At 42.2% G+C, this 26,348-nt stretch overlaps 1 protein-coding gene across 1 annotated transcript in view; it reads right to left on the bottom strand.

The window, feature by feature from the left end:
- ITGB6 (integrin subunit beta 6) overlaps positions 1–19,585 on the bottom strand; it is an 82,690-nt gene extending 63,105 nt beyond the window's left edge. Inside the window, exon 1 of the mRNA XM_075609268.1 lies at positions 19,407–19,585. The gene's annotated coding sequence lies outside the window, so the exon portion shown is untranslated. The remainder of the gene's footprint in view (positions 1–19,406) is intronic.
- Between the last annotated feature and the right edge of the window lie 6,763 nt (positions 19,586–26,348).

The raw sequence follows: 26,348 nt of genomic DNA, 5'->3' as shown, positions 1-26,348 counted from the left end.
GGGGGAGAGGTGGGGGTGTAAGAGAGGGAGGGTGGAGGTGGGGGTGTAAGAGAGGGAGGGTGGAGGTGTGAGTGTAAGAGAGGGAGGGGGAGAGGTGGGGGTGTAAGAGAGGGAGAGGTGGGGGTGTATGCGAGGGAGAGGTGGGGGTGTATGCGAGGGAGAGGTGGGAGTGCATGTGAGGGAGAGGTGGGGGTGTATGTGAGGGAGAGGTGGGAGTGTAAGAGACAGAGGGGAGAGTTGTGGGTGTAAGAGAGGGAGGGTGGAGGTGTGGGTGTAAGAGAGGGAGGGTGGAGGTGGGGGTGTAAGAGAGGGAGGGGAGAGGTGGGGGTGTAAGAGAGGGAGAGGTGGGAGTGTAAGAGAGGGGAAAGAGATGGGTAGAGGTGTGTGTAAGAGAGGGAGGGGGAGAGGTGTGGGTGTAAGAGAGGGAGGGGGAGAGGTGGGGGTGTAAGAGAGGGAGGGTGAGGTGGGGGTGTAAGAGAGGGAGGGTGAGGTGGGGGTGTAAGAGAGGGAGGGTGGAGGTGTGGGTGTAAGAGAGGGAGGGGGAGAGGTGGGGGTGGAGGTGAGGGTGTAAGAGAGGGGGGGTGGAGGTGAGGGTGTAAGAGAGGGAGGGTGGAGGTGGGGGTGTAAGAGAGGGAGGGTGGAGGTGGGGGTGTAAGAGAGGGAGGGTGGAGGTGTGGGTGTAAGAGAGGGAGGGTGGAGGTGGGGGTGTAAGAGAGGGAGGGTGGAGATGGGGGTGTAAGAGAGGGAGGGTGGAGGTGGGGGTGTAAGAGAGGGAGGGTGGAGGTGGGGATGTAAGAGAGGGAGGGTGGAGGTGGGGATGTAAGAGAGGGAGGGTGGAGATGGGGGTGTAAGAGAGGGTGTAAGAGAGGGAGGGTGGAGGTGGGGTGTAAGAGAGGGTGGCTGGAGGTGGGGTGTAAGAGAGGGAGGGTGGAGGTGGGTGGGGGTGTAAGAGAGGGAGGGGGAGAGGTGTGGGTGTAAGAGAGGGAGGGTGGAGGTGGGGGTGTAAGAGAGGGACGGTGGAGGTGAGGGTGTAAGGGAGGGTGGAGGTGGGGGTGTAAGAGAGGGAGGGTGGAGGTGGGAGTGTAAGAGAGGGAGGGGAAGAGGTGTGGGTGTAAGAGAGGGAGGGGAAGAGGTGTGGGTGTAAGAGAGGGAGGGTGGAAGTGGGGGTGTAAGAGAGGGAGGGTGGAGGTGGGAGTGTAAGAGAGGGAGGGGGAGAGGTGTGGGTGTAAGAGAGGGAGGGTGGAAGTGGGGGTGTAAGGGAGGGTGGAGGTGGGGGTGTAAGAGAGGGAAGGTGGAGGTGGGGGTATAAGAGAGGGAGGGTGGAAGTGGGGGTGTAAGGGAGGGTGGAGGTGGGGGTGTAAGAGAGGGAAGGTGGAGGTGGGGGTGTAAGAGAGGGAGGGGGAGAGGTGGGGGTGTAAGAGAGGAAGGGTGGAGGTGGGGGTGTAAGAGAGGGAGGGTGGAGGTGGGGGTGTAAGAGAGGGAGGGTGGAGGTGGGGGTGTAAGAGAGGGAGGGTGGAGGTGGGGGTGTAAGAGAGGGAGGGTGGAGGTGGGGGTGTAAGAGAGGGAGGGTGGAGGTGGGGGTGTAAGAGAGGGAGGGTGGAGGTGGGGGTGTAAGCGAGGGTGTAAGAGAGGGAGGGTGGAGGTGTGGGTGTAAGAGAGGGAGGGGGAGAGGTGGGGGTGGAGGTGAGGGTGTAAGAGAGGGGGGGTGGAGGTGAGGGTGTAAGAGAGGGAGGGTGGAGGTGGGGGTGTAAGAGAGGGAGGGTGGAGGTGGGGGTGTAAGAGAGGGAGGGTGGAGGTGTGGGTGTAAGAGAGGGAGGGTGGAGGTGGGGGTGTAAGAGAGGGAGGGTGGAGATGGGGGTGTAAGAGAGGGAGGGTGGAGGTGGGGGTGTAAGAGAGGGAGGGTGGAGGTGGGGATGTAAGAGAGGGAGGGTGGAGGTGGGGATGTAAGAGAGGGAGGGTGGAGATGGGGGTGTAAGAGAGGGTGTAAGAGAGGGAGGGTGGAGGTGGGGTGTAAGAGAGGGTGGCTGGAGGTGGGGTGTAAGAGAGGGAGGGTGGAGGTGGGTGGGGGTGTAAGAGAGGGAGGGGGAGAGGTGTGGGTGTAAGAGAGGGAGGGTGGAGGTGGGGGTGTAAGAGAGGGACGGTGGAGGTGAGGGTGTAAGGGAGGGTGGAGGTGGGGGTGTAAGAGAGGGAGGGTGGAGGTGGGAGTGTAAGAGAGGGAGGGGAAGAGGTGTGGGTGTAAGAGAGGGAGGGGAAGAGGTGTGGGTGTAAGAGAGGGAGGGTGGAAGTGGGGGTGTAAGAGAGGGAGGGTGGAGGTGGGAGTGTAAGAGAGGGAGGGGGAGAGGTGTGGGTGTAAGAGAGGGAGGGTGGAAGTGGGGGTGTAAGGGAGGGTGGAGGTGGGGGTGTAAGAGAGGGAAGGTGGAGGTGGGGGTATAAGAGAGGGAGGGTGGAAGTGGGGGTGTAAGGGAGGGTGGAGGTGGGGGTGTAAGAGAGGGAAGGTGGAGGTGGGGGTGTAAGAGAGGGAGGGGGAGAGGTGGGGGTGTAAGAGAGGAAGGGTGGAGGTGGGGGTGTAAGAGAGGGAGGGTGGAGGTGGGGGTGTAAGAGAGGGAGGGTGGAGGTGGGGGTGTAAGAGAGGGAGGGTGGAGGTGGGGGTGTAAGAGAGGGAGGGTGGAGGTGGGGGTGTAAGAGAGGGAGGGTGGAGGTGGGGGTGTAAGAGAGGGAGGGTGGAGGTGGGGGTGTAAGCGAGGGTGTAAGAGAGGGAGGGTGGAGGTGGGGTGTAAGAGAGGGAGGGTGGAGGTGAGGGTGTAAGAGAGGAAGGGTGGAGGTGGGGGTGTAAGGGAGGGTGGAGGTGGGGTGTAAGGGAGGGTGGACGTGGGGTGTAAGAGAGGGAGGAAGGTGACATAGGGGACTCTAGTCCTGGGTCCCGGGAAAGCTGTCAGTAGGGAGGAAGGTGACATAGGGGACTCTAGTCCTGGGTCCCGGGAAAGCTGTCAGTGGCCCTGCAGCCAAGCACAAAAGTAACAGTTGCATCTGTACTGTACGATACACTGTGGCCGCCTTCCTCCAGTTATTACATGTAGAAGGAATCTAAATAAGAGGCTGGCGAAGATTCCGATGATACATTATCACAGCCAAGAGAAGAGAGGATCGAAACATTTCAAAGGGAGCAACATAATCTGTACATCTCCAAAGAACATACAACCCCACTGCATGCCAGCCTCTTAAAAAATGAGAGAGTGTCCCACTTACGGACATGTTTACACCCCAATGTTCAACGTTTTCTAACGTTGTGGAAATGCAGGGCTGCGCACGAACTACAAACGGTACACAGGAACAAAAGTAAGGAATGGGAAAATTATTAAGAAATGCTCATGCATTCAGCCTACAACGTGCTTAAGATGTAATTTTTGAATGCAGTATTTTTTTGTTTTTTTTCCATCCATCTAATTTTTTCAACTAAAATAAAATATATAAACTTGCTCTCTCTTGCATAATGACACCTGTTCATTTTTTAGATGATGGTCCACTCAATGGCATCACAACCTTCATACAGTATATTATATACAGGCATACCCCGCTTTAAGTACACTCACTTTAAGTACACTCGCGAGTAAGTACATATCGCCCAATAGGCAAACGGCAGCTCGCGCATGCGCCTGTCATCACATCCTGAACAGCAATACCGGCTCCCTACCTGTACCGAAGTTGTGCGCAAGCAGGGAGACTATAGCGCCTGTTACACATGCGTTATTTACATCAGTTATGCACGTATATAATGATTGCAGTACAGTACATGCATCGATAAGTGGGAAAAGGTAGTGCTTCACTTTAAGTACATTTTCGCTTTACATACATGCTCCGGTCCCATTGCGTACGTTAATGCGGGGTATGCCTGTATATACACACTGTGTGCAGGGCTCTCGGCAATCAAATGTGTAGCAAAATCACTCCTCAACGAAGTCATCCCAAAGGAAAACACATACAAGTGTGCACCGGGTGTCATTCAAAAGATAGTTTATCCCAAATCAAAAAGACATAGTTGTCACTTACCCATAAGTTAAAATCACTGGGTACCAACAGCCATGTATAGCGCAAGTCCAGTTTGATGTCAACAAATATGTGAAGGGTAAAAGCGCGCTGAAGTCTGGCCGTGTGTCCGAATCAGGTGTAACAGCCTCCACGTACCGCCAGTGTCCCCACAAAATGGACGTGATAACCACGTGACTTCGATGTGTATTGTACTGAACGTACTTGCTCAGGGAGTTACACACGATCTGCATACACGATGGAACTTCAGCGTGCTTTTATCCCAAACGTGTTTGTTGACATCAAACTGGACTTTTGCTATACAGTACATGGCTGCTGGTACCCTGGGAGTTTAACTTATATGCAAGTTACTACTATTTTATTTTTTGTGATAAACTATCTTTTTACTTAACCCAGGTGCGCACTTGTGTGCCTTTGATATATATATATATATATACACACATACATATGTGACATGATATATATGTCAGTAAGGCAGTTGGCACTCACGTGGAGTTGGAGTAGATGTTGGTGCTTATCCCTTAGAGATAAGATAGATAAGGTGTTTTCACTGGTCAGGCTTGAAGGAAAAACGAGACAGCACACAAACGGTAGTAGTTTAAAAAAACTATATTGAAGTACGTGGCACACACACCGATGTTTCGGTCCTCACAGAGGGACCTTTTTCAAGGCACTCCCATGAGAAAGGTCCCTCTGTGAGGACCGAAATGTCGGTGTGTGTGCCACGTACTTCAATACAGGTTTTTTCAACTACTACCGTTTGTGTGCCGTCTCGTTTTTCCTGCACGGCTGTCCAGTGAAAACACACACACACACACACACACACACACACACACACACACACACACACACACACACACACACACACACACACACACACACACACACACACACACATATATACACATATATATACACATATATATACATACATGCATACTGTACATACATATTTTATTTTCAAACAAGTCACGGCTGATATAAAAATCACTGCCACATAAGAATGTTTTTTTGGCTGCGTACTACTGCTTAGATGCCTGTGCCAGATAACTCATTATTGTGCCACGGGGCAATACTGAATGAATCATCGAACATTTTAGTCCATTTGCTGAGTTTACTTTGGGAAATGTAGTGCTGCCAGGGAAATAAATCTGCAAAAAGGACATATGTCTGCCTTCCTCCAGACATATCTCATGGAGTTTGTTAGATATCAGGTTTTGGATAAGGCCGCTTTGGTTGACTAATCTCTAGACTGCAGACAGCTGAAATGAATGCACTGCTTTGCCTTACAGTGGAAAGTATTGAAGGTAGACACTGCTACAAAGCTATTTTGCAAGTTGTATTGTATGTCTTTATTTATATAGCGCCATTAATGTACATAGCGCTTCACAGTAGTTTAGATACTATTAATGCTGAAACACATAGGAAAGATTACTATAAGCCAGGGGTTCTATCTCCAATGCTCAAGATCCCCCAACAGGACAGGTTTTCAGGATATCCCTGCTTCGACAGCCACCGATTGAGCCACCTGTGCTGAAGCAGGGATATCCTCAAAACCTGACCTGTTGGGGGTCTTGCAGACTGCAGTTGAGAACCCCTGCTACTGTATAAGCACATAATTAGAAAGATAAAATATATATGCAGAAGATTAGCACACCAAAACTGGTTACTCACGACTCCATACAGATAAATAGGATGCCAAAAAGCTGTCGTTTATTCATCAGATGAAAAAGTTTGAGTGACATTTTGGGTCACACGACCGGTTCTCCAGCTGGGGATATGGAACGGGTCACGTGTCCTGAAATGTCGCTTTTTTTTTTATCTGCACCCATCTGAGGAATAAACGACATCTTTTTGGCATCATATTTATCTGCATTGAGTTTGGAGTAACCAGTTCTGGTGTGCCAATCCTCTACATTGTATTGTATGTCTTTATTTATATAGCGCCAAAAGAGTATGCAGCGCTTCACAAAGAATACAGTACAGGGAATTATAATACAATCAGACAATAGGAAAGGAAATCCCTGAACCGAAGAGCTTACAATCTAAGGTTTGAGGGGAACTTACAGAGACAACAGGTGAGGGAATAAGTGCTGTACATATAGATGTTATCTTGGATGATGGACGATGGTGGGGTCTAGCCCTGGGGGATTATAGTTCACCCTATACACGTGTTCTATTTTTCTGCTTTAGGTAAATTTTGTGTTTTCTCAAATATTGTCCACTGACATGTTTCACATTCTGCGCATCGTTCTGACAGGCTCAAATAAATCATACAATCCTTAAATATGTTTTGCACTTAGTCTGCAGGTTTGAATACTTATTACAACATGTCTATATACAAAGCAGGGGTGTTTTAGTAGAAGTCTGTTGCGTAGTCTGTACAAAATCTGCACATTCATAACTCACTGGTGTTTAAATCTGTATATCAATTTACAACTTCTTTGAAATAGTTTTCCTTGTTCCTGTAACAGTTTTTGCGAGTTAGTGTTTCTCCCTCGAATAATATACAGCCAGATATTCAATTGTCTAGGACTGATGACTCTCTCAGACCTGTGCAGAGTTCTGAACAGAAGAGGAGAACTTCGACTTCTGTTCAACTTAAAGTAGTCATAACTCCATGGAGGGGTGGCCCGAACTACACCTGGAAGATGAGCTTTATACTCATGATGTACCTGATACGACACAAGAGCCTCTAGCGTGCCTTGTCCTGTGCTGTACCTGGTACATCATTAAGGTACTCTAATGGTTAAATGTTTGTAAATATGGTAGAAAATGCATTATTATCTCTCCCAGGTAGTCTATTTCAGCTTGAGTCCTAATAAATAATTTCATAATCATTGTATGGAGTTTTTTGTTGACCCCTAAATAGAGCTCTTGTAGAACTGCTGGAACACAGTTCCCCCACAAAAAAATAGCTCTGGTTGTATTCATCCCATGACTGTAGAACCCACTTTTAAAGTACAATCCAAACTTCCAGTGACAAAAGGCGCTTCAGCGTTGAATCCCTTCAATATGTGAATATAAGCAATAAGCAGATAAGCAGGACTGGATAGGGGGGTAGATAGACTGATGAATGTAGTAACGTCCCCAGATGGACCAATGATCCCTGAAGGGTAAGGTATGTAGCTTGAAAAACCCAACCAAACCCTCGTTGGGATGGTTCCTGGACTCACAATAGGTACTCTCAAATAATAAGAAAAGTACTCACAGAGACCCCTTGATCCAAAGTCCTGACAGGCGTGCAGCCCGGTGTGGAGATGCTGGTCTAGAAAAACAAAAAGAGATACTGGCGCACAGCCAAGAGTGGGTCCCAAACAAAATATGGTTAAAAAATATCCTTTATTAATCCATCTAAAAAGGTGGAGGTAAATACCCTCCTACGCGTTTCGTGTTAAAAAACACTTTATCAAGGAGTAAAGGATAAATTGTTTTTTAACACGAAACGCATAAGAGGGTGTTTACCTCCACCTTTTTAGATGGATTAATAAAGGATATTTTTTAACCACATTTTGTTTGGGACTCACTCATGGCTGTGCGCCAGTATCTCTTTTTTTTTTTCTAGACCACTTTTAAAGTAGCCAATTAGTGCTACAATGTTTCCCTATGTTGGATGACAGGCCCCGTAAAACAGTAAGAACTGTAGAGTTGCTTTAATTGTATCTGGACTTTTTAATTTATTTATACAAATCAATCTACAGATGGAGAGTAAGGCTACGCTTATAGTGCCGGCGACAGCAGGCTACGGTTGCTGGAAAAATCAAATTGAGATGACTTCCAGCGATTGCAACAAGCCGTAGTGCCGCGCTTACTATAAGCGCACCCGACGGCGGCAATGCATTTGTTTTGACGAGACGTCACTATAAGCGCAGCCTAAGGAGATGTGTTGAATTTTGATGGATAAATATTAACACCAGGTTTTGCATTTCCTTGTGCATTCCACATTGGCTAATAAATGACCACTTTAACATTTCATAAGCAAGTTAGATTTCGGCAAACATTCCCTGGCTTTCAAAAGTCATTTGGTGGACAGATTTAGGATATGAGCAGATCTCTATAGCTTTGCACCCAACATCATTATACGGAGTTGAGCAGATCTATGGCTCCTCAATCCTCGTTAACCTCCAGGTTCCTGGTAAAAAGACATTTTCTAGTTTCTTGATAAAAAAAACTACAAACATGGTTATCGGGGGCATCAAAAGAAAGACACAATGGCATTTCCAGATGTCATTACTGCCACTTAAGCGAGTCCTTACCCTGCCTGGTTGACAACACCCTTTTTCACAGGAACTGGGGATTCCAGAGGTAGAGGGACCACAGATCATTTCCAGGGGACCCCTGGTCTAAGTAAGCTAAACAAAAAAAATGGTATGCAAGCGGCACTGCGGCTGTAAAGAGCCATGCACTTATTTGCTCTACCCAAGTGACAAGGTCATGGGATGAATGTCCTTTATTCATTTTTATATCTGCTATTTAGCGTGACGGGATTTTAGGTGCATTGACGTGGCATTGCAGGCCTCTTGCACATCAATGAGCAGCCGACTCTTCTGGCACTGAACAGGTTAAATGTATCCGTGTCAGTAATGCCTCATTTAAAGTAGGCTCTTTGCTATAAAGCTTCCCTTATTGAAAGCAATTTATTTGATCACCTTCCATCCCACCACCACTCAAGCAGCCTGAACCAAAGCATCCCCGGCATATTTCTTATCTTCATTGCCTTGACCTTTTTTCATTGTTGAACCGCTGAAGAGGCAATCAATATATTTGACCATAACAGTAGGAGAAAGGAATGTGAGGAGCGGCTAGAATAATTCATCAGCGCTCTTGAAACACTTCAGGGAAATGGAAGCACAACTCATACATAAGCGCGCTGTTAAAGATGCAGCCTGCCCTCCTCATTCTCCTTTATTACCTTCTCTTTCCCCTTTTAACTACGACCCCATATTTCATCATGAAATCTTTCAGTGGTTTGATAATTGGGAGACTCTTAAATGGTCACCACTGGACATTTTACTGAAAATGACTTTATGGCTCAATGCATTCACGGTAGCATTAGTAATTGTTAGGTATGTGCCCCTTAATCCCCCCCTAACGGAAGCAGTATATCTGTGTATACTCTGCCATTTTTTATTTTTTATTACTAGGTTTTGGGCCCTATATTTAAGTAGCTGTAGCACATAAATGCATTTGTGAAAACAATGTTAAATATGGCAGCAAAAGGGATGCAGACAGGGCTGCCAGCAGCTTTTGCATGGCCCAGACTTCCAGTTGAGCCGTAAAGCTGCAGTCCAAGCTACCGTTTTTTATTTTATTTTTTTCCCCCATTATATGTGCATCAATACAATCCACACAATGATAAGCAATTAGCTAAGTTGCCAATTGATCCGCACTCCTGTGATCAATCTGCAAAGATTCAGTTCAGTGATGCACTAAATGGCTGTCAGTGCAGCAGAAGAGGACCAAGGATGGAAAGATCTGTGGGGAAGATCATGTGACCTGCCAGTCATTAGATACAATTGGTGCACTGCTAGAGAGAGGGCAGGGCTCAGAAGAGGAAGGGGATGTGACTTTGTAAATGGTTGCCATAGAAACAAAAAATGCTTGTTACATTATAATAGATTAAAAATGTCATTCAGAGTTGTTTAAAAAAAATGCTACAAGTATTTTCTCATAGCTGATTTATTTAAAAAAAACATATGTAGGATATTACTGGTCTGCAGCTTTAATTCTGGTATCGCGTGACCCATGACAGGTGTCCCGGCTCCCCCCCCCCCTTTCTACGGCCCTTGATACTGATCAGTGCTTTCACTTCATGGCTGCTCTTATAGATGGAGTTGCTCTCTGTAGAGAAATAACGGATATTGTAATGTGTTGCAATTAATATTTTTGCTTATTTGTAAAGCGCCAGCATAGTCCGCAGCGTGGTATACAATGGGGGTACAGAGATTTGACAATTACATCAACAGAGTTACATACAAATAAGGACAAACATGCACAGACACAAAGAGGTAATGAGAGCCCTGCTCGTGAGGGCTTACAATGTAACGGGAATGATTAATGATTCATCCGTAAGGTTTAATTGACCTAATACTTACCCCTATATATATTCCAGACACCGAGTTAATGATTAGCACAATCAAAACAGAATGAGAATATCAATACAGAAAACACAATTAACGCTCCCAACACTTGTTAGACGAACATGAGTTTTAGACAAATGAGTCAACGTCTCCTTGTTTTTGTTTGTTTTTACAGCAGAGAGACTGAGTAGGTGTGTGCTTGTAAATCCAGTACTCAATAGATGTTAAATATTTACCTGGCATATCCTCGTCATGTTGTATTGTATTACTAATACCCCAAATAGGGGCTCAGGCAATGTGTTAGTGGGGAAGGTATCTTTCGTTTGTAATGATACATTTTAACTAGAGATTTGTAAACGTCTTCAAGTGTGCAATTTCCCAGAAATGTCACGTTTAAAGTTCACACAGTTGTTTGAAAATGGGCACAAATGTGACCTGATGCCAGGTGTGCGAATGTCTTCAAATGTGCTTTGCAAATTATTTTGTGGAAAGAAAACGTTTACATTTTGTCTGGTTTGCGAACTTTAGCAAAAATGAGGCACCTTTCACATTTTAATGTAAAGTTCTTTATTGCTGTTTTGTGTACAAGAACTTCAAGACCTCACAAGCCTCAACCGTTCATGCACAAACTACATCTACTGTATGAAGAACTATTAGGGGATGCACTAGCAAGTATTGCTGTCTACAAAGAATCTAACTTTCCACAAGTATAATATAATATATATTTTCTTTAACTGTGCATGCAATGTCTCATATATAATGTATACCCTGTTCACTTATGTAACCATGTATTATTTGTTTTACTCTGTGCCCAGGACATAGTTGAAAACGAGAGGTAACTCTCAATGTATTACTTCCTGGTAAAATATTTTAAATAAAAATAATAATAAATAACTAGACCAATATAACTACAACTAAATATCTTCCCCTTTTATCAGAGTACAACAAGCTTTTTTTTAAATGTGAGCTCTGCCAAGTGTTGTTGGCGTGTCCTCTTCACGTAGGTCTTGAAAAATAAATTAAAATTCAATCAGGGAAGAGGCTCTGTCAGAGAAACAGAGGATGTTACTGAGCTTCCATACTTCCGTGTCAGATAGGAAGTGTTGGTTCTGTGCTCCCAGGCTGTGGTATCTGTGGATGATCAATTGCAACATGTGGTGGTACTTAGTAGATAAGTGTAGATCCCAACACCTCCATGATTCAAGCTGGCCAAGTCTTTGCTAAAGCACTTTAATCTGGGTCCATGGAAAATAATTGTGTAAAAATAGAGCCAAAATGTGTCGTATGTTAAGAGCTTGTTCAGATAAGAAACTGAGCTCATCTGCAATTTGAGAAGTTTATAAAAACAGCATTCGCAGAATAAGCATAGCCATCGTACATAACTCATGTCTGTGTATCCACCCCCGGCTCCCAACCTATCCCAGTGCTCTGAATTGTTCTTAGGTAATCCCAGTCTCCCCAGCCATGGTTCAGTTGCTGCAAGTTGAAAGCACTCAGCTAAATAATATGTTATGTGTTATGTTTTTATATTTGATTCATATTTTAAAAATGAAAACACTGCCCTATGACCAAATGCACTTACTCAATCTCTGTTCCTACTGCACTGTATACTTATTTCTACGGCTTCGCCTAACACACTAAATAGATTGCAAGCTCTTCAGGGCAGGAATCCCTTTCTCTGTATGTTTACTTTAAGACGTGGAACAATTTAGCTGCATATCGCAGATGGAATCTCTCTGTTTATAACAGTTTGTATGCCGTTACTGTAAAACACTGGTTCTAAATACAAATAAAATAATAGCACATAATGCACAATAATTAACAGGTTTAAATATTTGCTTGCAGTCTATTACATACTACTTAATTAGTTTGGATTTGTACAGTTGCAGCAAATGGCATTGCCCCCCATCCCCGCCCCCCCCCCACCCAAAACAACTCATAATATGACAGTTTCCATAGGATTTTATGTCACTGTTGGTGCAGTACATTACAGTGTTTACCAAGATATCATACCAGTGAGAACAATTACGCCTGCTTCATCTGCATTTTAATCATGAAAGAATGCTGTAGAGATCTCAGTAATCATGGCTCAATTATAACACTGTTTTCTTTTCATTAACAGTGACTTCCCAAAAAATGACTGTGTTTTTCAACAATCAAGAAACTGCTAGAGACTGAAAAAGGAAAGAAACTGTGGTTTGCAGAATAAAAATATAATTCAAACAGACTAAGTCCAGGGGTGGACAATTCCAATCCTCCTGGACCACCAACAGGTCTGGTTTTCAAGATATCTCTGCTTCAACACAGGTGTCTCAATCAGTGGTTCAGTCGAAGACTGAGTCACTGATTGAGCCACCTGTGCTGAAGCAGGGATATCCTGAAAACCTGACCTGTTGGTGCCCAAGAGGACTGGAGTTGCCCAACCCTGGACTTAGGGTTGCCAGGTGTCCAGTATTGAACCGGATTGTCCTGTATTTAGACACTGTCCAGTAAAGAAAACTTGATGTAATACTGGACATGTACATGTCCAGTATTACCTCTCTGGACATAGTGACCTGACCGGCTTGGGGGGCCGCAGGATTTCCCTGAGCAGGGAGACAGCAGGGCTGCTGCTAGGTGGCTGGGCAACTTCCTCCATCCTGACTGGTTGTTGCTGGGTAATGCAAATAATCAGTAGGTGGTGTCAGGAGCCTGGGGGTGGGGCCAAGGAGATGAGGTAACAGCATGGAGCAGAGAGAGGTGAGAGGGGTGTGTGTGTGTGTGTCTTGAGCACGTCCCACCTTTCAACATTGTGTCCAGTATTTTTGGAGAAGCCCCCTGGCACCCCTACCTGGACTAGGTGCTGCTGTACCTTCAAACCTGGATGTGCCCTCAATTTAAAGATTGTCTGTCGGTCATAGTTTTTGTCGTCTGCAAATCTGCATACAGTGAAAGCCAATTCAAAAGACATACTGCTGTGTATCTACTTTTGCAGACTAGTTTAGTACTCACAGTGCTGATAAACAACACATCAAAGTGTAACTGAGGTGTTAAGGAAGGACGTGTAACAACAGGTGTGAGTTTAACATGAACACCCGCCTTTGTGTAAGGATGACTTGATGCTGACCAGTTTATGCAGCTGCTTTTAACTCCAGCCGCTTTAAGCCATGCCTGACTGTTAATTTTTACGGATCTTAACACAAAGTCTGCTTGGCTGTACGGTTAAGCACAAGCTGCAAGGCTCTATCAAATCAAGAGTTCTTTTTATAATTTCAACAAAGTATTTCTCAAAATATGTGCTTCATTTAAGTCCTCTGCACATGTTAGGCTCACTAGATCAATTCAATAATAAAAAAAACCAAAACGCTCAATATGGGCTTGTTATGTATGAACTGGTAGAATATATTTACCAAGATGCTTAGCTACCAGAGGTGGGCAACTCCTGTCCTCAAGGGCCAGAGAAGGAGTGGCTCAGTGAGTAAAGACACTACTGGCACAGAGTTTGAAGCAGGGGAACCTGGTTCAATTCCCAGGTGTCGGCTCCTTGTGACCTTGGGCAAGTCACTTTATCTCCCGTGCCTCAGCCACCAAAAACATAGATTGTAAGGTCCACTGTAAAGCGCTACGTAAAAAACTAGCAGCGCTATACAAGAACATGCTATTATTATTTATTATTATTAGTTAGAACTGCTTAGTAATTAGGTTCCATAGTTCCATGAATTATCTATCACTAGCGTACTGAAGCCCAACTGTCCATCGTCCATTCAACAACCACTAACAAAGGAGCTTGCAGTGTGTGCTTTGGGAAGCAAATAGGTAAATCTGATAGATCTAGGATGTGTTAAACATTTAAATAAGATACATTTTATGCAGGCATACTTTCCTGAACTCAAACAATATTGGTAGAAATGCTAAACTTTTGATGGTTTTACGTCCTTGACATTTAGGCTGCTTTGAGTGGGAGTTGCATTCCAAGACCGTGAGTCAATACAAAAAGATTGGAGTATCTGATGATTCAACACCCTTGCCCTATCATGAAAGTGTCCAGTGGAGCACATGTGAAGAATGGATGAAAGCTACAACCACTTGGTTGATGATGACTGAGTGGGCACCTGCTGGTGACTGAGAAGATGATGAGAGGAAGAAACCATTATGTTTCCACTGTGACTGATTTAGTCATGTCAATCCAAAAGTGCTCTGGTTTAGTCTTACAGAATTGCAGTCATGCTACAGATAGGACTAATGCAGCATATTGGGCTCTCCCACATTTTAAGGGCTTCTCCTAAGTGAAAACTAACATTAAATCTTGGCATACACCAGATCTCTACAGCTCAGTGGTTGAAGTGTAGTAATAAATAGCAGTGGCACTGAGTTTTAATAGTTGTAATAGTTACTTGGAAGTAATCTAAGTACTCTTTAAAATCCTTGGGATGCTACAACATAAAAATTAATTGTAGAGAGCAAAAGGACAAAGAAAAACAATATAAGCACGTCCTAGACTTCAGTAGGAGGGATTGCATCTTTAAGGTAAGTTATATCTTATCTCAAAAAGCACATAAACTGCCAACGAGGCCGGTAACACATTGCAAATTAGTAAGGGGGTACAAGTTTAAAGTAGAGGTACCATCACTATTCCCTTTGACACATGCAAATAAAAATAAATATGATAGCCAAATGAAAGACCATGTGCTACGGAGCCCTCAGTGGTATCGCAGCTAAGTAGGCACTAAACTATAATATTACATTCTCACTTTCTTCGGGGCATGAAATGTAAAGTATTTCTTCTGCTGTGAGATGCGGCTCAACAAAGAAAGCATTCAAAACCAACAGGACGTTTCTTACTTATTATTCCTGAAATCACAATGGTCAAGAACTGGGTTACTATCAGATACTCCCTACTCTAATCATCACATGTGAGAGATGTTCATGATTTCTGAAATCCAATAGCTACAGTTCCAGATCATGCATCAAATACACTGAACTTCTGTGATTGTGGCAAGCACTGGGAAGGCAAATGTATGGTCCAGTTCTCAAGCACATGAATGATCTGCTTCACAGCATGACAAAGGCTTGCGGTTGATTTGTTATATTCTTGTCTGTGGTCATTACATACATGATATGTATATGCTATCAACTTGCTTATACAGTACAGTACTTTGTTATATAATATTCGTTTAGGTCGTTACCATTTTAGTGGAGAATCATGATGCAATCTTTCAAGAAACATGAATCGCAAATAGTAATCGTTAATTTAAAGGTCGTGTAATTTAAAGGTATATACTCCCTATTACCAAGGGTTATTGCAGTTAATATCAATAATATTAATGGGTTTATTGTAAAATGTGTTCTAGATTTAAAGTTTTTATTGTAATCTAATGCATCAGAGATGTTTGCAATATTAATCTAATCTTTTTGTGACTATCTTAAGAACTACAACCACTCAATTGTCAATTACTCCCTTTTTTGGGAAGGTTATTGTGATGTCTTAATTTATCAAATCCCCAATGTTTTGCAGCCTGGGAGACTTTGATTAATGACCCCCTAAAAGTCGAGGACAATAGGTATCCATCTAATAAGAATAAATATCATAGAACAGGGTGACAATAAAATCATATTGTTTTTTTATGGGACAAGTAAAACAAACTGTAAGGGTTCCCTTTAATTAATATATATATGTATATTTTTTACACACTGCATAGGATTTTAATGCAAAGCCTTATCTATATTAACACTTCTGCTTGGTGTCTGGCAGATTTCTGTGGCTTCCCTGTTTGAACTTTGATGAATTGCTACATTCCAATGGGTCAAGTGCGATGTTGAGGTATGTGGAGTAACACACACACACAAGTGAGGAACGACAACATAGCACAAATGTTGGTAAATATAGTCAAGCTATATCAACTCAGTTGTTAACCACTTGCCTGCCGGAGAAGCCTCTCTAGATGTCAAAAGGGTTAAAGAGGTGTAAGGTATATTAGACATCATTGGAAAAAGTCCTTATCCGTTTTCAGCACTCAGCAAAAAACGCCAACATAGAGGCACCAAGTTTAACTAAGTCTATATATAACACAATTAAGGCTCCACCGCATCAGAATGTGCACCCTGCCTACTATTCTACTTCCTTATATCTCCTTTAAATGTAGTTGTCTTGGATGTACAGTACTGTGTGATAGCTGGTGTTTGTCAATCTATTACTATACAGTACTTACAATGCCCCATCTGTATTGTATGTCTTTATTAATATAGCGCCATTAATGTACATAGCGCTTCACAGTGGTAATACATGTGGTAATCAAATAAATAACAGATAGTATAAATAACAGGTCATGGGAATAAGTGCTACAGGCATAAAAGTAACATTAAGGAAGAAGAATCCCTGTCCCGAGGAGCTTACAGTCTAATTGGAAGGTAGGGAGAACGTACAGAGACAGTAGGAGTGAGTTCTGGTAAGTGCGTCTGCAGGGGGCCAAGCTTTATGTATCATGTGTTATCCCCAGTGCTATTCATACGCTTCTTTAAGCAAGTGTGTCTTAAGGTGGGTCTTAAAGGTGGATAGAGAGGGTGCTAGTCGGGTACTGAGGGGAAGGGCATTCCAGAGGTGTGGGGCAGTCAGTGAAAAAGGTTTGCTCCCAAATTAAAAGCCCTACTGCATAAACAGTATCACCTTGTCTCTAATCCAGGGGTGGCCAACTCCAGTCCTCAAGGGCCACCAATTTTTTATGGATATCCCTGCTTCAGCACAGGTGCCTCAATCATTTACTGAGCCCCTGATTGCGCAATCTGGGCAATCTGTTGGTGGCCCCTGGGGACTGCAGTTGGCCACTCCTGCTCCAATCCCTTCATTGTTGGAGTTGCTTAACGCTTCGGGGGGCCAATGATGTGGCTTCTATGTCATGGTGTCAGGAGCTGCGTCATAATCTTACTGCTAGTTTTTGTTGGTCAGAGCGCGATCTTACAGGAAGAGGAACGGCAGAGAATTCCTCCTCTTCCGTTATCATTGGCGGGATCGCGTGTGCCGGAGGGGCTATGGCAGTCTGCTGCAGCAGCCCCTCCGGCACACAAAGTGTTAAAGCAGAAATCATGCCATTTGTGCCCCCCACTTTTAATGGGGTGTGGGGGGGTTCCCCGAAGCTGAACTGTACTATTTTCTAGCTCCAGGCACGTCCTCAATTCCCAAGATATTTACGGTGGAAGTTAGCAGTATTACTTCCTGGTTTTTAAAGGGGGTTTAAATGGCGCTCCAATAGGAAGTCCCAACGGATGATGTTTCAGCTTCCTATTGCCTTGTGAGATCGGAAGAGATCTGAATGGCCTCACCCCCCCCCCCCATTAACCCCTTCAATGCCAGGAGGGGCCAGCAACACAGTACTATGGAAGCCAAGGTGTAAATACATTTCCACTGAAAAGATGCTCATACTTGAACAAGTACATTTATAAACTTTTGACCACTTATAAATCTGCTGCCATTTATTCTACTAGAAATAATAACAATGAGGGGGGTTGTGATTAAATACTTTAGTTATTAGGGGTGGCATCGCAGTTCGAGTGTTTATATCTTAACAGGTGAATATTTGGAAGTGTACCTGGTCGCGAACAGGAGATTACCTAGACAAATTATCTATGGCTCTACAGCTGACTCCAGATGCCCTTGTCCTCCATGAATGCAATTTAAATAATGCCCTTTTACCCCTACTGTGTCTGTAAGCCTCCCAACTTACCACTTAGATTGTAAGCTCTCCGGGGCAGGGTCTCACTTTACCTTACGCTGTTATTTATGTGTTGTACTTATCCACATTGTTTGTATTTGACCTTAAATCGTAATTTTGGAAAGCACTACGGCCGGTAAACTGCCAAAATTATACATAAATAACAACAACGGCAAAAACAAGAAAAATGCCATTTTATTTATTATTATTTTTAAACGATGCTTCCGTTTTAATTGTATTCCAAATTGTTTTTAGGGAAACCCCCCTGTCAAGAAATGTAGAGAAATCCTCTGAAGTACAGAAGTACTTTGTTTTTTTCTAGAATGTCAGATTCTTCTAAAACAATGTGTATTTAAATGAAAGATAACTAGTACCCTGGTATTTCCCTAGTGAATACAGGTTATATTTAGGTCACGTAAATGAAAGCTGCCAACTCAATGTAACCCTTTTGCTACCAGCAGGGCCAGATGACAGCAAATGTATTCATATAAATCAAGGTAGCTTGACAAATAAAAAAAACAGTGATTATCTAAGTACCAATATCCGACTAGCAACCTTTCTATCCACCTTTAAGAACCATCTTAAAACACACCTCCTCATCGAAGCATATGAATAGCTCTGTAGCTGATACTCTACACCTCGTACATCGACCTTGGTCCTTTGCAGACACACTTACCAGCACGCCCTCCTACTGTCTCTGTACGTTCCTCCTACTTACCATTTAGATTGTGAGCTCTTCGGGCTGGGACTCCTTTCCCTAAGTATCACTTTTATGTCTGAAGGGACTTCTTCCCATTATGTGTTATTTGTTATTTATATGATTGTCACGTGTATTACTGCTGCGAAGCGCTATGTACATGTATGGCGCTATATAAAGAAAGATATATATATATATACATACATACCATCTCACTTTCCTTTTTGATGTGTTTTTTTACAGCGTAAAATCTTTAGGCGCATTTACGAAGGAATTGTACTTCATAGCTTGTCACCTTCTATACAGACACTTATAAGGACACACACAAGGTGCTGACTTCTAAGCTAAGTCTCACTGCTCATGGTGCAGACACTGTGATTAAGGAAGAAGTCCTTGTGTCTCCTACTTGTTATTTCGTACAATCTTGGATTGGGAGGGTGTGGGGGGAAATACAAGGTACCCCTACTTTTTTTTGTTCGACGCTTACTGTTTCACTTTCTATGTAAAGAGTAATATATTTGTTTAAGGAAACCTACCTCCCTTTCTGCTTTCTGGACATAAATACTGTATAAATCTTTTTTTTTGTAGCTTTTTTCCAATGTTTAATCAATTCTGAATTTTACGAGGCCAGACCCAGTATTGTTACCTTTTCTAAGCCCCTTCGACTGCTGGATTCAAGCCTGAATGACTCCCCCCTTGTGTCCCCCGATGCTGGTAATGACTATGATTCATTATGTATATCACAGCGTATCATATACAGTATGTGATACATGGCACCAATTGAATACAACACAAGGTATCCAAGCACACACACTATGCGTTCCCAGTCTTGCAATAACACTGTAAAAAAAAAACCACTGTTTTAACATACAACTTTTAGTCTTGAATTAGACTACTTACCTTTTAAAGAAGGCCTTTGGTATCAGAAAGTGCTCAGATGCAATGCAGTATCCATTCTTAACATCTCAGCACGATGCATAATCTTTTATCCTTCATGCAAACAGATTTAGCGCTCTCTGCTACTAAGAGCTGATTTACAGTACATGAAAGGCCAAGTGCTAGGTTAAAATTAGATTGACAAGAAAATGTGCTCGCAAACCACTAGCTGACAAATGGCAAAGTTATGCCAATGTATTACATATTGTGGAGCTGTAAGTAAGAGGCTTTTTTGAATCCTCATATCTCCCTCCCCCACCTTTTTGGGGAGAGGGGGAGAGTGGGGGTGGAAAAGGACCTGATTTGGGAGTAAGAGGCCAGGCAAATGGGAAGGGGGGAAATTATGTTTCAGATATGAAGAAGGCTATTTCATTGGAAGATATTAGTTTTTGGGGAAGGGCTTATGGGATGAGTTTTCAGGGTGAGGTATACTAATAGGTATAGTTGGTTAAAGCAGTGTCAGTGTAATGTTATCAACTCTTTGTTGGTAAACAACATAAGTGATCAGAATAATGAAAATGGCAAAAAGGTTTAAGTTCTGTATTGCAGAAGATATTAGATATTACAGGCATGGCGTCTGCATTCTAGGTGCAGCATTGGAGCTGTAAGTGGAGGGACAGGATCACAAGATAGGTGGTTTCCTTGGCCAATGTGCAGTTTGGTGTTGGTGCGAAGTGCAGATGGGCAGGGGGGAGGGGGGAGGGAGGGTTCAGGCTTGGGTTATTAGGAATGAGGTGGAGGTCACAAAGAGGTTGATACATGAATTGCAAAGGCAAGGACCAAAAACAGGACCAAGTGATGGGTTAGGCTTAGGCAGTGGGGCAGAATAGAAAGGGAGTGGGGTCCTTATTGGGCAAGATAACAGACTTGGTGTTAAGTATTTAGAAAAAAAATTCAACTAGGCAGTGGTCATACAAGATATTCTTATTGTTGTCTAAAAAAACAAAACTAGGGAGAAAGTGAATAAAGGTGTGAGGCAAGAATAAGGGAATGTAGAAGGACTGGGAACTGTCTTTAGGCTACTGCCATCTAGGTGAGAGTTCAAGTATTTGGATATTATAATTTGTACATATAAGACACATTGGTGGCAGGTCTGATGGAGGTATGATCAAATATGTTGGAAACTAGCGATCTAATGGTCTACATCCACACATAGTAATGACATAGGTTTATGGTTTGACTTAACCCCTTCACTGCGCCACAATGGATTGCATGCCCGTCTGGCAGCAAAGATTTAATGACCCCACGGCGGCCATTGCCGTTTTAGCTGCTGCTCTAACGATAAGCGTAATTAGGCTACAGTAGGTTGTAAGGGGCTGTAAAGGAATATATTCTTTATCAGAGTTACTGAGATTGCTTGAGATGTAGAGTGCACCATTCGGCACTTAAATAAAAAGGAAATAACAGGAACATGGCTAAGAGGCTTCACCAATGGGTGTTGTCTCAATGGTGACCTGAATAAATGTCTATCTGGATATAAAAGCAGTGGAGAGTTGGCTTAGTAAATGGAGAGGTGGACGCCAGTAATATAAAGAGGTATGAAAGACAGCACGAACGGAACATACTTGTAATGTGTCTGTTATTCCCAGTTATTTTGTGTTGCCCTTTCAGAACTGATTGATCATTATTTTATTCATTGGACAGCTAACATGCTGGTCATGATCATCATAAGATGGGGTTCCCTCGGTACCTAGCTATATTGAGCTGATTAGGCCAGTTTGCAAAGGATATTATAATATTTGACAATGATGTACATGATTTTAATAAAATAGGAAAAGTTCATTTATTTCAAAAAGTAGTCGTTTCAACTCTAGTACTATAAGTGGACGATTGAGAGAATATATCAGTAATATTTTGTAATATGCCGTTAAAAAAAGGAGTCAAAGGAATAAAGGAACATAAAAAAAGTCTGCATTAAATTGGGATTCAGTTATAACATCACCTAGCTACTAACGCCAAAAAAGGTCCAGTTTAGTAAAGAATATAAAATAAAAGCAATGGATAGAATTATCTTTGCAAACAGCTGTAAGGCTTGGAAGAGGAGACAGAGAAACCAAGTGTAATTGAATCAAAGGAAAGGAGATGTAACCTTGAGTATACAAAGCACTATTGTATCCCATTGGAACTTAAAGAGTGCATTGGAATGTAGATATGTGTCTCAGTTTCTTTTAAGTTTGCTTTATTCCTTTAGCAACTTTAAAAGCAGCTTTTCATCAAAGCTGACAGAATGCCCACTCATTGCCCTAAGGGGTGTGCAAGACAACATGTTTATTAGTACTCCTAAGTAGACTGACAGACTGAGATGCACTCAATGTGTTGAGGATCACCGCAGCATTGACAAAAAGACATTAAACTTCCAATAACCTTGGAGAGAGTTTGTATCTTGGCTTATGTTTCGCTAAAATGCTTGTAATGTACTGTAGACGTTTGACATTCAATTTACCTGTGAAGCTTCTCCAAAATCCCCATAACTTCCTGCACCTAATCTTAACCAAATGCAAATTGGGTAGCACTGTCAATTTTGTCATTGTTCTGGGAGAAACACGTTAGGGCCAATGTACTAAGTGCATTATTGGTGTAAACGTGACACATGGAAATCTGACATTTAAAGACATTATTTCCTGGTAAAATATTTTATAAATACATAAACAAACTTGTGTTTGCCTATGAACTAACCTTTTTTTCCCCCTCAATGTGCACCTTAATATTTAGAGCAGGGGTAGCCAACTCCAGTCCTCGAGAGCTACAAACAGGTCAGGTTTTCAGGATATCCCGGCAGCAGGGATATACTGAAAACCTGACCTGTTGGTAGCTCTCGAGGACTGGAGTTGGCTACCCCTGCTTTAGAATGCCACCGGACCTCTGACACTACTGGGTCATGTGATTACTCGATGAGCGATGACACTTCCGATTCCAACGAAGCGTCGGACAGATTTCCGCCTAGAAATAGCAAGTGCCTATGACGTACTTGGTCCACAAGGGCACAGAACAGGTTAAGTGGGAAAATAGTTTTAGTTTTAATATTTGGGTGCACAAAAATGGAATGTGCTTGTGCTTATTCAAAAAGTAAAATGTTCATCAAAATCGTCCATCAAGATGAACCTGGCAAACACCCTAAAAAAATCTATTAATATTGTTAGTGCAGAAATAGGTTGATATGTGTCAACAAACAATGTATTTGACACAGCACGAATGCTTCAATATACAGATGAGCAAAATGTATTATATTCACACTATGGCTACTATATCCTTTTACACTAATAATTTATATTTACCAACACTAGTTATAAATAAAAAATACAATTTAAATTAAAACTAACTTATGTGTATCAATCAGGTGTTCAACATGACGCAATACGTTACAACAACAAAGAATGTATTCTATATACAGTATAAAGTCACGTAACAACCTACATAGTTGAGTCTACTTTAGGCTCTGCCAAAAATTAACATACTGTAATTAAAAATGCACGTACTCAAATTTCCACATAACTACAGCCTTCCTCGTAAACACCAAAACCAGACACCAAAGCAACAACCGTTTAGGATAATGTTCCTAATAATTACAGCTTTCAGTCCCATATACTGACCTATTGCCCCTTAAACGCTTCCAAACACGAATAAAAAGGCATCGAGACTGAAGGTGGATTCTACTGTTGGCTATCACTCTGAGTTGCAAAGTAGTACAATAATTCCACAGGAGAGACCTGTACTGTATCTGCAAGTACCTGTATGCTGGGAAGGTTACAGAGGCAGTGCCCACTTACAGTAACATGTAGGCCAATGCAGTCTGACAATTATGACGTGTTTCATAATACAGTATTTAGGTTACAGCTTTTCAAAGTTCGGTTAAGAAACCTAAATCCAACCAGCACAACAACTAGATTCATACAATATTCAATAAATACTGTGTTTGTTAGAAACAAATTTGTAGCTAAATAAAAGTGATTAAATAATGCTGCAACAATAACCAATGGCAATGAGTTTAACTTTTTTTTTTTTTTACCAAATTCCTTTATTGGCCATTATATTTTCTCAAAAAACAGATTATGCAATTAGTGTTCAAACGTAAAAGCAAATTGTGGAGAAAAATAGTTTATGTATTAATATATAAATATTTTACCAGGGAAAACAATTAAGCAATAGTTACATTTGGTTTCCAAGTATGTCCTGGGTACAGAATAACATGTTGGCAACATTATACATTACAGTTACAAACATATTTAGAGAATAAAACAGTGGAAGTTTTATAAAATCTTAAAAAGGAGGCGGGTTTGGAACTTATTGTGTAATCTTTAAATTACACGTACTCTCTTAATATTATCCATAGCTTGGGGGTAATAATATTTGTGGGTTTGGATCACAATTTGACATTTCAGTGTAATAACTTTGACAAACCCCCAACACCAGCAAGCTCTGACCCCAGAACCCACCACACATTACATATAGTATATATATATATATATATATATATATATATATATATATATATATATATATATATATATATATATATGTGTGTGTGTCTGTCAAAAGGAGTGCTACCAGGCGTGGCCAAATATATAAAACAAAAGACAGAAAATCCCAATGCTACATCCAATGTGACAAAATATATAGTAAACAGTATATAGTTAAATACTTCAATAATAATATTATTTTCATTAGTAAGGGTAATTTAGTTATACCCTTTGGCTAAAGCGTTATAAGCCTGCAAGCCGCGTCAAGGCACAACCAAATTTTGCAGGTCCTAACACTAAACTGTTGAAACTCCTCTTTTACCTCTGTTGGAGGGAGAATGACAGCAATGAGTCTGTCCATACAGTAAAATGAAAAAAAAAATTCCCTACTTAAAAAGTAGGGAGGGGTGAGCTTAAACCCTAACTTTGACATAAATGAGTTACAGTAGGCTCACTGAAGCTAGTGAAACAAGGAATGAGTTTGACTGATTAGCAATACTTGAGATACATACTGTACATGAGTACATCTGGATTTGGGGTCATATAATTTGATCCTATTGTATTCATGTTGAAAGTTAGAATTCAGCTCTATACTTTGAACTTTGACCTATATTTATCTTAAACATATATTCACACTAGAACATCTCCAGAGTCATGTTAGGTATTTTTGTTAGTTAAGCTCAGCTGTCCTCATTTTTTTTTGATTTGCATTCTTCTGATACTTGGCATACTTATCTTATGGTCATAATGTACATACTGCTGCCTTCAGCGCATAAGCCACCAAAATAATACCATTGGTGCAATCATGCATCCTGTATCCCCAGCCATAACCATATACAGTTTTGACGTTCCTTAACCACTTTGTCACAGGGGCTCGAGACGCTTTGCGATGGTCTTATTACATCATTACATCTATTTCTTGGTGACAAGCAGGAAGTTTGTTTGAGGTCTCCAGTGATTACTATTTTTAATTGTGTCCCATTTGCAATATTACAATTTTTGCTTTTATTAGTATTTATTTCCGGTTTAATCATTTCCTATGGGTATTTCATTTTTAAAAAAATGTTTTCAAGTTAATTTTTCCGACTGATATTTATAAAGTGTACTGTGATGTAGAGTTGATGGTACGGTAGATACCTTAAATTCAATGTATCCATCTGTTTCCATCAATTTATTAGAGTGCTTTTACATCAACTTTAGTCTGCGAGCACCAATGAGCCAGATCTGAGGTGGAATTAATCCCTTCCCCCGAAAGAGATGAGTGTATGATGAGAAGCTTATACAACCCATTTAACATATTTAATGGCAGGGCAAGTTGATGCAAGATAACATTTCTGAACCACGTCAAGAATCAAATTGTCATCTGAATACATATACCTTCTGTACTTTAGTGGTATTAATGGAAATGAGGGTACAATAAGCCAGAGAGACAGAGGATGCCCAATAAGCTAAACAGTTGACTACTACAAAGACCTCGGTTTAGAAGAGAGAAGGAGACCATCATGAGAACTGAACTAATGAGTCCAAATTGTCCCCAATGGGGACAATGTGGGACAAGTCCACATATGTGAACGTATGAGCCAGGTTGCCCGAATCCCCTCCAACCCACCATTGGAACGCAAAACCCCTTTTCTTTTCTGACGCATTGCGGTCAGATAGTTCCATATCACCCGTATATTTTGTTCCTTACCGAGGTACATGGCAGTCGGGATTTAACCTGCTTCTTGTTATACTTTCCGCAGGGATAAATATGTACACTTAGAAAATGTATTGTGTATAAAGTGAACAGAATTATATTATGCAAAAACAGAAGACACGTATCAGGCCGTCTTTAGAGCACCATCCCTACCAGGGGTAGCCGACTCAGGGGCCACCAACAGGTCAGGTTTTCAGGATATCCCTGCTTCAGCACAGATAGTTCAATCGGTGGATCAGTCAAAGACTGAGCCACTGATTGAGCCACCTGTGCGGAAGCGGGGATATCCTGAAAACCTGACCTGTTGGTGGCCCATGAGGGCTGGAGATGGCCACCCCCTAATCCATACAATAAAAAGGTTTTATAGCAAACACAGGAAAAATTTCATTCTTTTAAAATTCTCCCAAAAAATTACATAACATAGGCTAAAAAAAAAAAAAAAAATAAGACATATGAGAGGACTGCCATTACAATCTGGCAAAAACTGACAAGTAAAACCAGACATTATATGAAAGAATAAAGTACGGTGATAAATAATATTAAAGCAGCAGTCATTTCTTCTTGCATTTTATTTTGACTTAATTTAACTGATCTCTTCTTGCCATTTCCAATGCGGTTTGTATCTGATGCTCAGGAGATACAGCAGGGCCCCGGGTATACGGCGGTTCGTTCCAGAGGCCCGCCGTATAGTGAAAATCGCCGGAAAGCGGATCCGGCGATTTTCACTTCTGCGCATGCGCAAACCGGCATTTT

The sequence above is a fragment of the Ascaphus truei genome, chromosome 7, assembly GCF_040206685.1.
Source record: "Ascaphus truei isolate aAscTru1 chromosome 7, aAscTru1.hap1, whole genome shotgun sequence".
In the NCBI taxonomy this organism is placed as follows: Eukaryota; Metazoa; Chordata; class Amphibia; order Anura; family Ascaphidae; genus Ascaphus; species Ascaphus truei.
This window is presented reverse-complemented; position numbering and strand designations above follow the sequence as displayed.